This window comes from Haliaeetus albicilla, chromosome 9 (genome assembly GCF_947461875.1).
Source record: "Haliaeetus albicilla chromosome 9, bHalAlb1.1, whole genome shotgun sequence".
In the NCBI taxonomy this organism is placed as follows: domain Eukaryota; kingdom Metazoa; phylum Chordata; class Aves; order Accipitriformes; family Accipitridae; genus Haliaeetus; species Haliaeetus albicilla.
In genome coordinates, this window is record NC_091491.1 from 14,575,203 (window position 1) to 14,588,303 (window position 13,101).

The 13,101-nt window shown below is 39.8% G+C and overlaps 1 protein-coding gene across 2 annotated transcripts in view; it reads left to right on the top strand.

The window, feature by feature from the left end:
- Positions 1-13,101, top strand: part of PAK2 (p21 (RAC1) activated kinase 2) — a 47,134-nt gene that overhangs the window by 3,400 nt on the left and 30,633 nt on the right. Inside the window, exon 2 of one of the 2 annotated variants that reach the window (XM_069791766.1) lies at positions 5,296-5,362. The exons of the other annotated variant lie outside the window; for it this stretch is intronic. The gene's annotated coding sequence lies outside the window, so the exon portion shown is untranslated. The remainder of the gene's footprint in view (positions 1-5,295; positions 5,363-13,101) is intronic. 2 annotated transcript variants of the gene reach the window in all.

The following is a 13,101-nucleotide window of genomic DNA, read 5'->3' on the forward strand; positions in this document are numbered from 1 at the left end:
GGGGTACTTGCCTTGTGGCAAAGGGCAAGACACCCTTGGGCAAGGCACCGGTTTTGAAGGCAGTTTCTTTTTAGCAAGGAAACACTGCAGCATTCCGTGAAGGCCTGAGGATTCTTATTGTGCTTTGCTGTTTGGAATTAGGGTGTCTTGAGGTTGCTGTGTTGTAAGATTTTTAGAAAGCTCTTATTTGCATTTAAATGCAGGTGGTAGGAGGTAGGCGATGTTTTCAGGTAAGAATAAGAGATCTCCTAGTGACCTACCTAGCTGGGGCCCAGATAGCAAGGTGTAGATTGAGCTTACCACTTATATTCAAGCCATACTTCACCGCTTAAGACTTATGAGATCTCAGAGTGTGATCTCATGTAAAGTTGTGCCTTGCTTTAATTGGAAAATACACACTTCAGTGCTTGTATTTTGGCTGAAGTAGTAGACAATATCTGTCACTGAGAGTTGGAAACACTGGTTTTTAGTCCAAATTCTGTATCTGACTTGCCAGTTTTTCAAGTCAATCATTCTTTCTATTTTCTCAGCTGGGAACAGGGGTTAATCAGGCTTTGAAAATGTCTCACCTGGCAGGCAGAGGTGTAAATGTTAGGAACAGGTCTTAAAATTGGCAGGAGTTTCATTTTTGCTTTTTAGATAAATTTTGGGTGATTAGACACACTATCTGTGAATTCATAAAAGGAGTTCCTTATGCCTTCGAAAGGCTGAGGTTATGGTACATCGAAACACTTCAGAAATTGGTGAGGCTTCTTTTTTTCTTCAGGCAAGACAAGTGGATTTTAAAATTCTCAAATTGATGTATTTAACTTATATTCATGAATTTCAAAATCCTTTTAAAAATCTTCACTTCAGCTGCTAATGTTGTACTGGTGATTAGAATTGTTTTAATGAACACACCTTACTAGTGAAATACGGTTATTTTTAAGACTGCTAGAAAGTATTGGGTGCTTTGTATAATAGATAGGTCGTCGTTTCCCAAAACATCTAAGCCTGGCATTGGTGTTGGTGTAGCTCTGGCAATGACAAGTTTGCCCAAAGTTGAATGCTTAAGCTGCATGAGTTTGTTCCTGAAATACTGGATGTCGTCCTGGAAGATATGTGCTTACCTGTTGCCAGCAACTGTACTATATTTGAATTTTTGGTCAGGGCTATTCTCTCTGCCAATTAGCAAAAATTGTTTCCTATCTTTAAAGGAGTAATTTTGATAAGAGAGGTTTAATTCTTTCTAATTTTATAGTTTCATTTCAAAGAAAAGCAGCTGTAAGATGGAACCAACATGTTAGGGCAAGGATGACTGTGATTTAAAAATGATGTACTGTGTTAAGAAAAGGATTTAACATCATGTGAAACAGAATGAGGGCAGCTGGCAGGTCTATTAAGGGATGGAAATACACTAAAAACTTTCCAATTCAACTTCTACTTTTTTTTTTTTCCTGAAGTTTTCTGCTTCCTGTTTAGGTGCTGGATGTTTGACTCTGTGTACACACAGGAGTTTGTAACTGTCAGCATACAAAGGCTTTCCCATAGTTTCTTTAATGAGTGAAGTTAGAGTTTTATCTGATAGTGTAGGGTTTATTTTAGAAACAAGTGTAATACCTTCTAATCTAAGTTGTATTTGTTCTTCATTTACAATATTTTAGAACTGCTTTAACCCCTCTCTTGGGGTCCCTCTTGGACAAGAGCGAGAAAAGGCTGTTTCTGGAAATGCTTTTTAAAATCACCTTTGAATGTTTAAGGCCTTTCCTCTTGAAAAGGTCTCCAACAAAGTGAGAACCTGGAGGAATGAAAATGAAAATACCTTTTCCCTAAGCCTGTCTACTGCAAAAGGCCACCCTCTTTTAAATTCTTTATCAGAATTGAGGAAAAACAACTTCTGGCCCAATTCCAGGTGCTGCTGAAAAGGACCTCTTTGGAATTTAGGAGGTCGCAGAAAGGATCTCCCTCTCTTGCTATGGACAGGTCACCTCAGTCTGACAGCCCAGAGGCTGCCTAAAATGCCAGCAGCAAATACTCCCTGAAGGTGCTGGAGGAGAAGGGACCAAAGGGTGAGAACAGTCATCCATACAGAGTCCCAGCTATGTGTCCATAAGTGATTTTTGGCCGATTCATACAGAAACATTGCTCTAAATGCACACACTAAGGCAGTTTTCCCACCCCTGTGTTGGTGTGCTGTGAGCACGCAGAGAGATGCTTCCTAGTTCAACAGCAGCTACTTGGTGGCGTAAAAAGATGTGATCTTAGTTTTGCAGCTCATGTAGTTTGGGAATACAGAATGTAGCAATGGGGTTAGTGGTCAGCTTGGGAAACGTTTGGATCTTAGTTGAGTCGTCTTCTGAACCTGGCTGACTTCCTATGTGATCTCAGATAGCTGTTACTGTGTTTGCTTGCTTTGGGCCAAGAGGTTGATTGCGGTTCATGACATACTTGGTGTTTTATACTAGTGTTAAATAAGCTGAGTGCTTAAGATTTTTACCAGGACATTAAGTCCACCTGCTGTGACTGTAAGCGTGCTGCTTGATTTTACACCTAGGTAAATATGAGAACCAGCTGTTTGGGTTGGAGGGGGAAAGGAGAGGGTCTTGCTCTCCCCAGCCCCCAAACAGTTGTTTATACCCACTCAGATGAGCTAGCGCTGTGGCATCCCTGAGTCTGCGGTGGTCTGTGTCAGGGAACTAAACTGATGGAAAAGGAATCACTGATGTTAAACTTGGCTTGAAAATTTTGCTCAGTGATCTGACACTAATGGCCCAGATTGTGATAGCTGGAGAGTTGTGTGTCTGGTTTTCTGCTCTTTCTGCCTTTTTCACCTGTGTTTCCAAGCTTTTGGGAATGTTCCTTCAGATCAAACATAAAATGAACAAATGGGTGTTTATTCGTAGATCTTATCACAAAATACTAGCATCATTTTCTATGGCATAGAAAATAGGTTTCTAATGTTGTTAAATGATTTATTACTTTGAAAGAGGCCTTTTTTTCAATGTGTGAAATGCTAGCTGTCACTATTAAAAAAATGAATTGTGTGAAATGTTTGATTTTTCACTAAGTGTGAAATACTTAGTAAAATCTTTTCTGCTTGTCTCCTTGCTTTTTCCACTGAACGGTGCAAGTGATATCCAGGATTTTCAAAGATATTTAGCAACAAGAACAGTTAATTTTAATCTGGTGCTAACATGCTGAGGGTCTCTGATACTAATGTCCAAGCTTATGAAGTAATTCTTTGTGGTAAAGAGGGCCTCTATGGCCGCTGTCAGGAAATTCATGCAAGTACCTCCTCCTGATGTTTGTTTCTGGCATGTTGCAAAGAATATGGCAGAGTGGTGGGATGAGGACTATTTTGCAGTAACCAAAATATGTGTTGGCAGTGCTGGTGACTCATTGCTTTTGTGAATGCTACTTTTTCTTTCCAGCTCTTCTAGACCTATTTGCAGGGATTTTATATATGTGGTATAGTAGTGTTTTGGTTTTGGTTGGGTGTGGTTGGTTTTTGTGGTTTTTTGTTTTGGTTTTTTTTTTTTTTTTTGAGAGGGGATTGGTGTTGAGATTTTTAGGTATAGATTATTTTTCCAGGTAGCTGTTGGAAATGGAAAATAAAAATTCAGAATAGTTCAGTACAGCTGGTTTGGATGCTTTCTTCACAAGCAGGGCTCTGTGTTTTAGTGTGTGGTTGTGATGTCTTTTATTTTTTTATTTATTAATAATTATTCCATTGTAAAATATTTTACTTCTGAGAGGCGTAATACTCATTATTCTTGGCTTGTTGTGTGTACAGTGGAAAGTCTTATAGTCTTTTTGCAGCACAAGCAAATGTATTCATGCTTGGTAAAACTGGATTGAATATTACTCGTGGAAGAAGTGAAGGCACCTGGTAAACCTATATGATAGCACATCCACAGCAATATTACTAGAGCTTGGACCATCTAACGTAATAAAGTCTTTGTGTCTTAAAAAAAATTAGAAAGAAGGGTTGGGGAATAAACTAAAAGAATGAACAATAAGTGAAAATACCAAGATGAAATGACTTCTAATTTGGTTTAATTCATGGTAGTGATGATTTTGCTACTCCAGCAAAACAAAATTTGTATTAACACTAACAGGATTTAAATATTTTTTTTTCGCTCCTTCATTGCTGCTAAGAGATGCTTGTCAGACACATGATTGGCACTGACTTTTATCTTGTAACGTTTTAAGCATGACTCTTTGGGGATCCTCTTTGCCCTGCTATTGAAAATCTTTGAAAGTTAGTCTTTGGCAGTACTTTTCTACCAGATCTTATTTGTCTAAGTGACTGGTGATGGTTGTACTCTACATCCTTAGCTCTTTCAAAGCCCACGGGCCAAAGTGAGATGCCAGCTTCCTAAATTTAAAACTGCATCTTAACTGTAGAAGTCCCTTTGTTTCAAGGATCTTGGTCAAGATTGAAAATAGATGTAACTCTTGTTCCATGTCACTCTGATTATTGAGAGTGATCATGTTTCCTACACTGCTGAAAGAGCTTTCTCTTCCTAACCCTTAACTGTTCTGTCATTTTGTTAAATAACTTGTCAGTAATCCTCAACATTTGGGGTCTTAATTGCCCCTTTCTTTTTTTAATGTTTTTAATTTCCTAAATGAGGTATGGGTATCGTCAGTGCTTTCTTTTTGGCTTCACATGTACTGCCCATGTCTCATTCATATCTGGTCAATGGTGGATGATGGGCCAGAGCTGGTGAGGGGCCTGGAGCACAAATCTTATGAGGAGCAGCTGAAGGAACTGGGGTTGTTTGGTCTGGAGAAAAGGAGGCTGTCTGGAGAAAAGGAGGCTGAGGGGAGACCTTATCGCTCTCTACAACTACCTGAAAGGAGATTGTAGTGAGGTGGGTACTGGTCTCTTCTATCGAGTAACTAGTGATAGGATGAGAAGAAATGGCCTCAAGTTGCGGCAGGGGAGGTTTAGATTGGATATTAGTAAAAATTTCTTTACTGAAAGGGTTGTCAGGCATTGGAACAGGCTGCCGAGGGAAGTGGTGGAGTCACCATCCCTGGAGGTATTCAAAAAACATGTGGACGAGACACTTCTGGATATGGTTTAGTGGGCATGGTGGTGTTGGGTTGATGGTTGGACTCGATGATCTTAAAGGTCTTTTCCAACCTAAACGATCCAGTGAGCAGTGTGGCGATAGACTGGTGGCAAGCGACTGCTCAAACTGATATTTTGTGGTCTCTCTCTTTGTTGCCAAGTTTAATAGAGATCTTTATCTCTATTTTACTCAGTTGAAATGGCTTACTGAAATTCACTTCCTGTTTTCTTAACAGAATTGAAAGGACCTGAGAAAATTTTCCCTTAGATGACAAGCTGTTGGAAAATTGACCACTTCTAAAGGTATTATGTTAGGGTTAACTTTTTCCATAGTTACAATGAATTTTGAGAGGAGAATTTTTTTTTTTATTAAAAAAAATAAGTGTGTTCGAATTTTCATAATCACAGAATTTGTAAGCCTTCCATGCTCATCTGTTGCAACAAAATGTTTTACGCCCTTGCTCATATGTTTAGACTCACTGGTAGCAGCTAACAGTAATGAAATGAAAAATGAAATGTAAATGAAAAAGAGGAAGACTTGGAAGGTGTAGAATTGTTGTGCTGGGTTGGGCTGTCCATGTGTCTTGCCCAAGGTGCTGTCTCTTCTTGATGGATATTGGCTTCAGTGTAAAGACTCTTTTAAATGGCGTTTTGGAGCTGGGATGTGGCCCAGGACTTGCTTCAGCTGCTCTCTGCAGTACCCTGGTTTTGCAGTACCTCCAGATGAAGGAGTGGATTATCAGTTATGCCTGCCTGATATATCCTTCATCTTCCTGTGATTTAGGGCTCAGGTAGTGCTGAAGATTAAGGTAATGCTATAATGCAAGTCTTCAGTTCTTGTGTCGATGGCACAGCATGAGCGATGTCTTCTGTTTTTTTCATAGATTATTATCATGCATCCCTTGCAATGGCGTTAGAGCCCCTCAGATAAGTGGGGTATCTCTTATTTCTATTACAGTAAATAGCTTTAGGGTTTTTATTGGGGTGGTATGCATGCATGTGAGGACCTTGTGGATGGAAGCCTTCATTTCATGGACAGGTTTTTGTGTTTTGTAGATGGTAGACATTAGTCTTTGAGGTCTGTTTTATGTGAGTTCAGTCTTATCCTCACAGACACCTTCAGCTGCTTTATAATTGCAAAACTGTTATTGGAGGCAAGATAATAAGGTAAAACTAGGTTTGAGAACTGCATCCTTTTTGTATGTAAATGCCTGAGCCTCACAAAAATGCATTTTCTGAAGCTTTACTCTTGCTCTGTAGTATTTCACTGAAATCTTATAATTTTGCCCATAAGAATTTCACTCATTCTTTATTGAACAGGTACATAGTTATAATATGTGGAGCTGGAAGGGCTACTTAAGGTTAAATTTCTCCAAGTGCTGCAGTACTGCAGCATCCTTGCCTAGACGGCCCAGGTGTTACAGCTTAGCTGTGATGGCTGAAATACTAATAGTATAAAACACCCTAAGGAAACACTTTGAATAGTAAGTTCAATAGGATCACATTTACAGTTGCTTAACATCCTGTATAAATTGCCAAGAACCTGATAGATAGATGGCCAAAGATAACCTGTCACCAGCGATAGAGACCTTTCACACAGTGTTTGCTCATTTATATATGTTTCTGTGTTAAACTCCTGTCATAATTTGTACAATGATATAAGCAGCTTTTGAAGTTCAATATTATGTTTTGTCAACTGTTTAAATATTATTTTAACTCGGCAGCTTCCTTTGGAAGCTCTTCTGCTTCACAGGGTGCTGGTTATCCTGTGTTGTTGTAATTTTCACAGTCCTTTTGTCTATTCAGTTGGTAACTGTTGTTCATTTTGTATTTTTATTTTTTAAAAAGTATTTCTTGAGCTGTACAATCAATTTTTGTGGTCCTGGTGCTGCAGCATCCTATATAAACAGTTGTAGATGGCTAGAGACAATTTGTGTCTGTCTACTTCTCCATCAGTAAAGCAGGGATAAAATAGTAACTTCTGTGAAGTGTGCTAACATAAAATGGTAGGATGTATTACATCACTTTGAAAATTTGATAAATTTGTTTGACCACTCATAATTGGTGTTTAAACAATTGTACATTATTTACATACATATATGTTTAGGATAGTTTTATCATACATTTGATTTGTGAACTGTAAGAAGTGTATGTAGTAATAATACACAGAAGAGGTTGGTTGGTTTTTTTGGGTGGTTTTGTTGTTGTTGTTTTTTCTGCTTACTGGCTCCTATAGTTGTCTTGTAGGCTTGGCAAAAATTAGTTTCCACATCAGCATATGAGGAATAAAGATATGTTGTTTTGAATTATGATACAATTTTAAGCTTTTTTTGGTGGATTTTTTAAATATGTTTTGATTTGTAGCTTGTGCACCAGTTCTAGTTGATTTGGATTCATTTCTTCAGCATTTTGGATAAAAACCTGTTTATGAGTGAGATGAGTGAGAGAAGTAGTTTTACTATAAATGACTTAAAAAAGAAAAATTAGAAAATAAGTTTTAAAAACTAATTCTGGCAACCAGTTTTTTGAATGCAAATTGTTCTTTCCAGCTTCCAAGTGAGTGCTTTGGCTCCCTGAAAGACATACAAGAACATTTGCCCGAATTTCAGGGAATTGCTCTGTTAAACTGTACTTTAATATGTTGCTTGTAAGCGTGCAAGTAATTTTAAAGTAGAAAACCTGTAACAGCATGCGAAGCAAACCAGGGCAGTGTCACAAAAAGAGTACTGGAGTGTGAACACAGGTGAATGATTTACAAAGCCAGTTTCCCTTGCTCACTTTTCCCCATGTATTTCTAGATATTACAGCTTGCTGTTTTTCTGTTGATGAACGCAGGTCTTCATGTCCAAAATTTTATGTGCGTAGAGATCTTAGAAATTCATGTTGATTTGAGTTGTGACAGCTGCAGTTTGTGATTTTTGTACTGTTTATTGCTGTTTGAAATAATGAGGAAGGGATTGCCTGTGATGTTGTGCAATGACTGCAGAATTTGGTTGTATGCCCCATCTAGGTATCTTTACCTCTCCTAATAGAGTTAAATAAAAAACAGGCTAATTGCTTGTCTCTTTGTATAAAAATTTGTAGAACTTTAAACTTCAGCAGTGTAACAAAGTTATGTCTGAATGTGACAATATTGAAACACTCATACAAACTAGCTGTGGGCAGAACCAGTGTTAGGTTTTGTCACTGAGCTCTGGGGAGTATTTTACTAAGATCTGATGCTATCCTACAGCCTGAGCTGCTGTTGGTACAGAAATGCTGGGGTGACCCTTCCTGAGTGTGTTGCTTTCTCATTGATTTTGTTGTTGTTGTTGTTGTTGTTGTTTTTATTTTAATAAATTGTCAGCCTCACTTCCAAACTTACAGGATGCCCTGCTTCCCCATCAAGATCTATGACTGGCTATTGCTAACTGTCTTGCAGGGAAACTACTTTGCTGTTGTCTGCTGTTCCCAGTTTTCCTCCAAGTAACTGCAGCAATCAACCCTGCTTTGTACTTTTCCTGTTATAAGAAGCAGTCTGGCTGTGGCGGGGGGACTATCAGTTTTGCTGATATGGGCAGGACCCTGGTTAGAGGTGAGACAGCCAGACCTTGGCAAAAACATTAGTGGCAGCAGTGCTATCTGCAGCCTTGGGCATGACTGAACCGATCGATGTTTGTAGGTTACTAGGGTGACAGTGAAGTCTAGAAGCTATGTGTGTTTCTAAGAGGGCTTAAGGCTTGTACAGTTTGTGCATACTAGCCAAGAATAGCTTTCCCAGCTAGGGGCAAGTGAACTTGCCTGGTGCAGAAGTAGGATGCTGCAGGGAGCTCTTCTCGTGTAGGAGTTTGAGCGTTTGAAGAAGTCATTGTACTTGTCTGTCATGGCACAAATAGGATATAATTCTCCCAGGAGAAATGATCTCTAGTTTTCTGTATGGTGCTGCTAGAATATGCTTAGGAAATTAGTTGTGTCCACCCACGCCATCTCAGGTTGTGGTTGTTTGTTTTTGGTGGTGGTTTTTTTTTTTTTTCCCTTGAAAGACCTGTTGCCACGCTCAAGTGCTTTTTGTATTTACAGATCCTGCATTTGATTTCTTGTAGACTTTGCTCTTTCTGGCTGAATTTATGTTCAGTGTGGGTATTAAGAAGCAAGTGTCTTGAACTTGGGGCTGTTCACATAGGGGTTTTGGCAAACTGGTGAACCGTTCCAAGTGGTTGTGATCATCCAGGCGGCAGCACGCCATACTGGTGTCCACTGGTGCACACCATGGCTGGGAAAACCGATTCGGAAGTGGCAGAATTTCCCATTGTGGCATTTTGTGCCAGGCTGGCCCTGTCTGACAGCGCTGCAAGAAGAGTTGAGGGCTTGGTCTCCAGGGCTGTTGAGCTGAGCTAAAGTTACCACTATCTGCTAGTGGTAACTGCAGTTGAAGCAGGCCTTGGCCAGCCACTAGAGAGAAACAAAGAGCTCTATTCTGACTGGATATGAAAAAGATAGCTTTTTCTGGAAGGAGCTATTTCTCTCTTATTTCCCCTTTGTCTTTTCCCTTATTATTCCTTTTTTCCATAGCTGACATTTGACAGCTCTACCAGTGTGATGACTGAGTGATGGATCTCTTAATCTTGGATTCTTTCTTTTTTTTGCCATCCTGGTACACACTGCGTGTTTCCTCTTCTCTTTACAGTTAGCCCTGCACCTCTAATCTGGATGGGTAAGCCACGGCCTTGTCTTACCATTGCCCAACAATATTTCCAGAGGTTAAAAAAAACCCCTTTGCTTTCTATTAGAGTTACTGGTGATCTCTCCACACAACACCAGCAGCCTGGCATTGTTAGAGCTATGTCATTGCTCTACTGAGTGGTGATTGTCTAGGTTAAACAGCTATGAGTGCTGTTAGAAATACAGAAGTGCACTGAGCTGTATAGGTACCTTGTGCAGGGTAGCCTTTATTCAAATAACTTTTGCTCTGGAATGTGTGAACCCTCCCTGCCTGTCGATGCCAGGTTTAATTAAGAGAGAATCTCAACGATGAGATGCAGACGACTTTTTTTTCTTCTTGTAAACTTTCCCTACTTGCCCTTTTCCCCATTCTCCTTTGATCTTTAGAAAACCTCAGCTCATGAAAATAAAGGCTGAAAAGTGTCTTCTAGTTAGTGAAATATGAGTAAGAGCAAACACCTTGAATCATGGATTTGCATGTGATTTGCACGCTGCAGGCTGTCTTGTCTGTCTTCAATTGACTCAGGTTTGTAAGTAGGTAGAGCAGGGGTAAGTAATTTCCTTGTTGAGGGCTGAATAGGCTTTTTCAAACACCTTTGGGTACATGTTATCATTATGCAGCATTGCACAATGGTTCGTTGAAGGAAAACTAGCTGTGGGCTGTATAAAATGAAGCATGGCCTGAATTCAGCTAGTAGGCGGTAACTACCCAGCTCTGCGGCAGAGGGTGGAAATGGATCCCTCTTGATTTAATTCCTCCTCTATCGTGCTCTGCGGACCTGCAAGGGCTGCTTCTCGGAGCAAGGTGGGAATGGGCATCCATGGCTGTCAGCTCAGCCGTTTGGCTCATTTCTGTGTACTGCTGTCATCAGTGTACATTTCTGTGTACTGCTGCCAATAACGAAGTCGTAGCCTTGCTGAGTGAGTTTTCCTGCCAAACTTAGGGGAAATGGGAAGTAAAGAGTTGGGAAGTAATTTCTGAGGCCTGTCTGGTACTGTGGTCTGTGGTGTTTGAACTGTTTTGGAGGCGATAAAGCAGAGAAGAGGCTTCTAGTTCATTGGTTGTAAAATATGCCACCACAGTTCAATAGTGCCAAATTTAATTTATGAAGCAGAAATGACGATTCAGGTGGGAGTTGATTGCTATGCATGGTTTAAAGGGAGAAAGTGGTAGTGTATCACAAGACTTGCAGGTGGCCACAGTATACAGTGAAGTCGAGTATCACTGATTTGTTTAAATTTTCTATGCACTAATGGGCTTTTACCAGGACTCTTGCACATCTAGTCTCTAGTCAGTGCCTCCTCTGATTTTTTTTCCCTGTTGATATCTTTTTCAGTCACAAAACATAGCTGATAATTAAGAAATTGTCCCTCCCTCCCCCATTCAGAAAGTCAAACATTGAAAATTTGGGAGAAAAATTTGTCCTTACCAAGGTTTCTGCTATTGCTGTTTCATGTTTTTGTTTTGGTTTAGTTTTGCTACATATATAGACTTTGAGAATCTGATCTGCCAGTTTGGAAGGCTGCCAGAATCTTAGAATTGTAATCTGCTTCACTTACCTTTATCAATGATTATATGAAAGTTGTACTTTATTGTGCTTGCACCAAGGGGTGAGGATGACTCAGCTGTAAGCATTGTGTGCTGAAGAAGTACTAGGTGAAATATGCTTATTTGTCTCGCTGTCAAGGGGATGAGAAGGTGATGTCTACCACTGGTTGCTTCTTAGGAGACTGGGCTCTAGGTTTTTTATTTCGAACGTGGCATTTTTGCAGACTGGTTGCTTGTTTTCAGTGCAAGACTTTGCACATCTGCTAAGCACATCTCATTACAGTTTTGGAGAGACTATTCCTTCTGAAGAAAAGATAGTTTCCTTTCTGTTTTTTTTTATTTCTTCTGTTTGACCATGCTTTTTTTTCCCCAACTCTCTTCTACACTTAGCAATTAAATGGCAGTCATTTTTCTCCGTGCTATGTTTTCCCTTCTGTTTGTGTGACTCAGCAAAAATCATAAGGAAATTGAGGGAAAAAGACAAATTGGAAAGAATTTGGGTGGGTATGTTATATGTGTCATTCAGTCTGATTTGGCGAAAGACTGAGGTTCTCCTATACTATCGTTAGAGTGGGAGTATTATGCATTGTCTCTGTCAGATGTAGCAGTAAAGGGAAGATGGCTAGAAAGGACCTGTTTATAAACTTCATGGCTGTAGCCTTGCTGGTTCAAGGAGGGAAATTGGTGCTTGTGACTGTTAATCTTGAAAAAAAGACTCTGGCAATTTATTGGCTCCATTAGTGGGTCAGCCTTGCTGAGCAGTCAGTTTGGTTAATGTGTCTCCCCTTGTATATCTTCATGAAAAATTTATGTTTGATGGGCTCAGATATTTTTTATTTCTGTTTTTTAGCTGTTTCCTCCACTGCACCATTTGGAGGGGGTTTCTTGCTTGTTTGTGCTTGTAAATTAGGGAGATCTGTGCTTGTTTCGAGTATCTTAGGTTAGCCTAGTTTCCTCTCCATAAAGGAAAGTCAAATAAAAATAACTGTTGGTTTTCGTGGGTATGTGGTTTGGCATTGACCAAACACTTTTATCTGAGACCCCCTAAAGCTGGAAAGAGATGTTTCAGCAAGTCCTGTGGAGACTGGTGCCTGCCATTTTAGAGGTGGGAAGGCTTTGAGGAACTGCGTGTTGCATTAGAGCATCTGCACATGTTTTTAGTAATCATAGGTGGAGCAGATTATTCTGCTGGCTTTTACTGGCCATTATCAAGGTTACTCTTGTTCTTGCTTTTGCACGAGTCCTCTTTTGCCAGGCAGAAGATCTGCGACTGCATTTGCCAAGTCTGTGAGAGAGTAATTTTTTGTCTGCCACTGCTGGGTTTTTTGCACAACTTTCTGAGTTGAAATGAAGAGATAAGTATTTTCAATCTCTGAAGGTAGTCTTGTAGTGTTCCAGAAAACTCCTTTTTGGATCTGATTAAATAAATCTCATGGATCCAAATGCTTCAAGTTGGAAAGCAAAACATCCAGAAAGATTTGTTTTCCTTTTAGTGGAGAAGACAGTCTGAGATTTATTGGTTCTGTGAATTTTTCTGCAGTGGTGGAATAATTTCAAGTTGATGAGCTGCTGAACTAACATGCTGTTAGTGATGGGGCAGGAAGTGAGCTGTGGCTAGGTAGCACCATCTGAATAAAAACTTGTCAGAAAGCTGCTTTCAGCTAATCCCTGGGAGGAAGTGAGCTATAATCAGCACTAAGTGAGCTAATCAGAGGAAATCTATTGCTCAACAGAAGCCTTTAAAAAAAGGGGGGGGGGGGAGAAAGGGGGGAAGAAAAATACCCATGCGGAC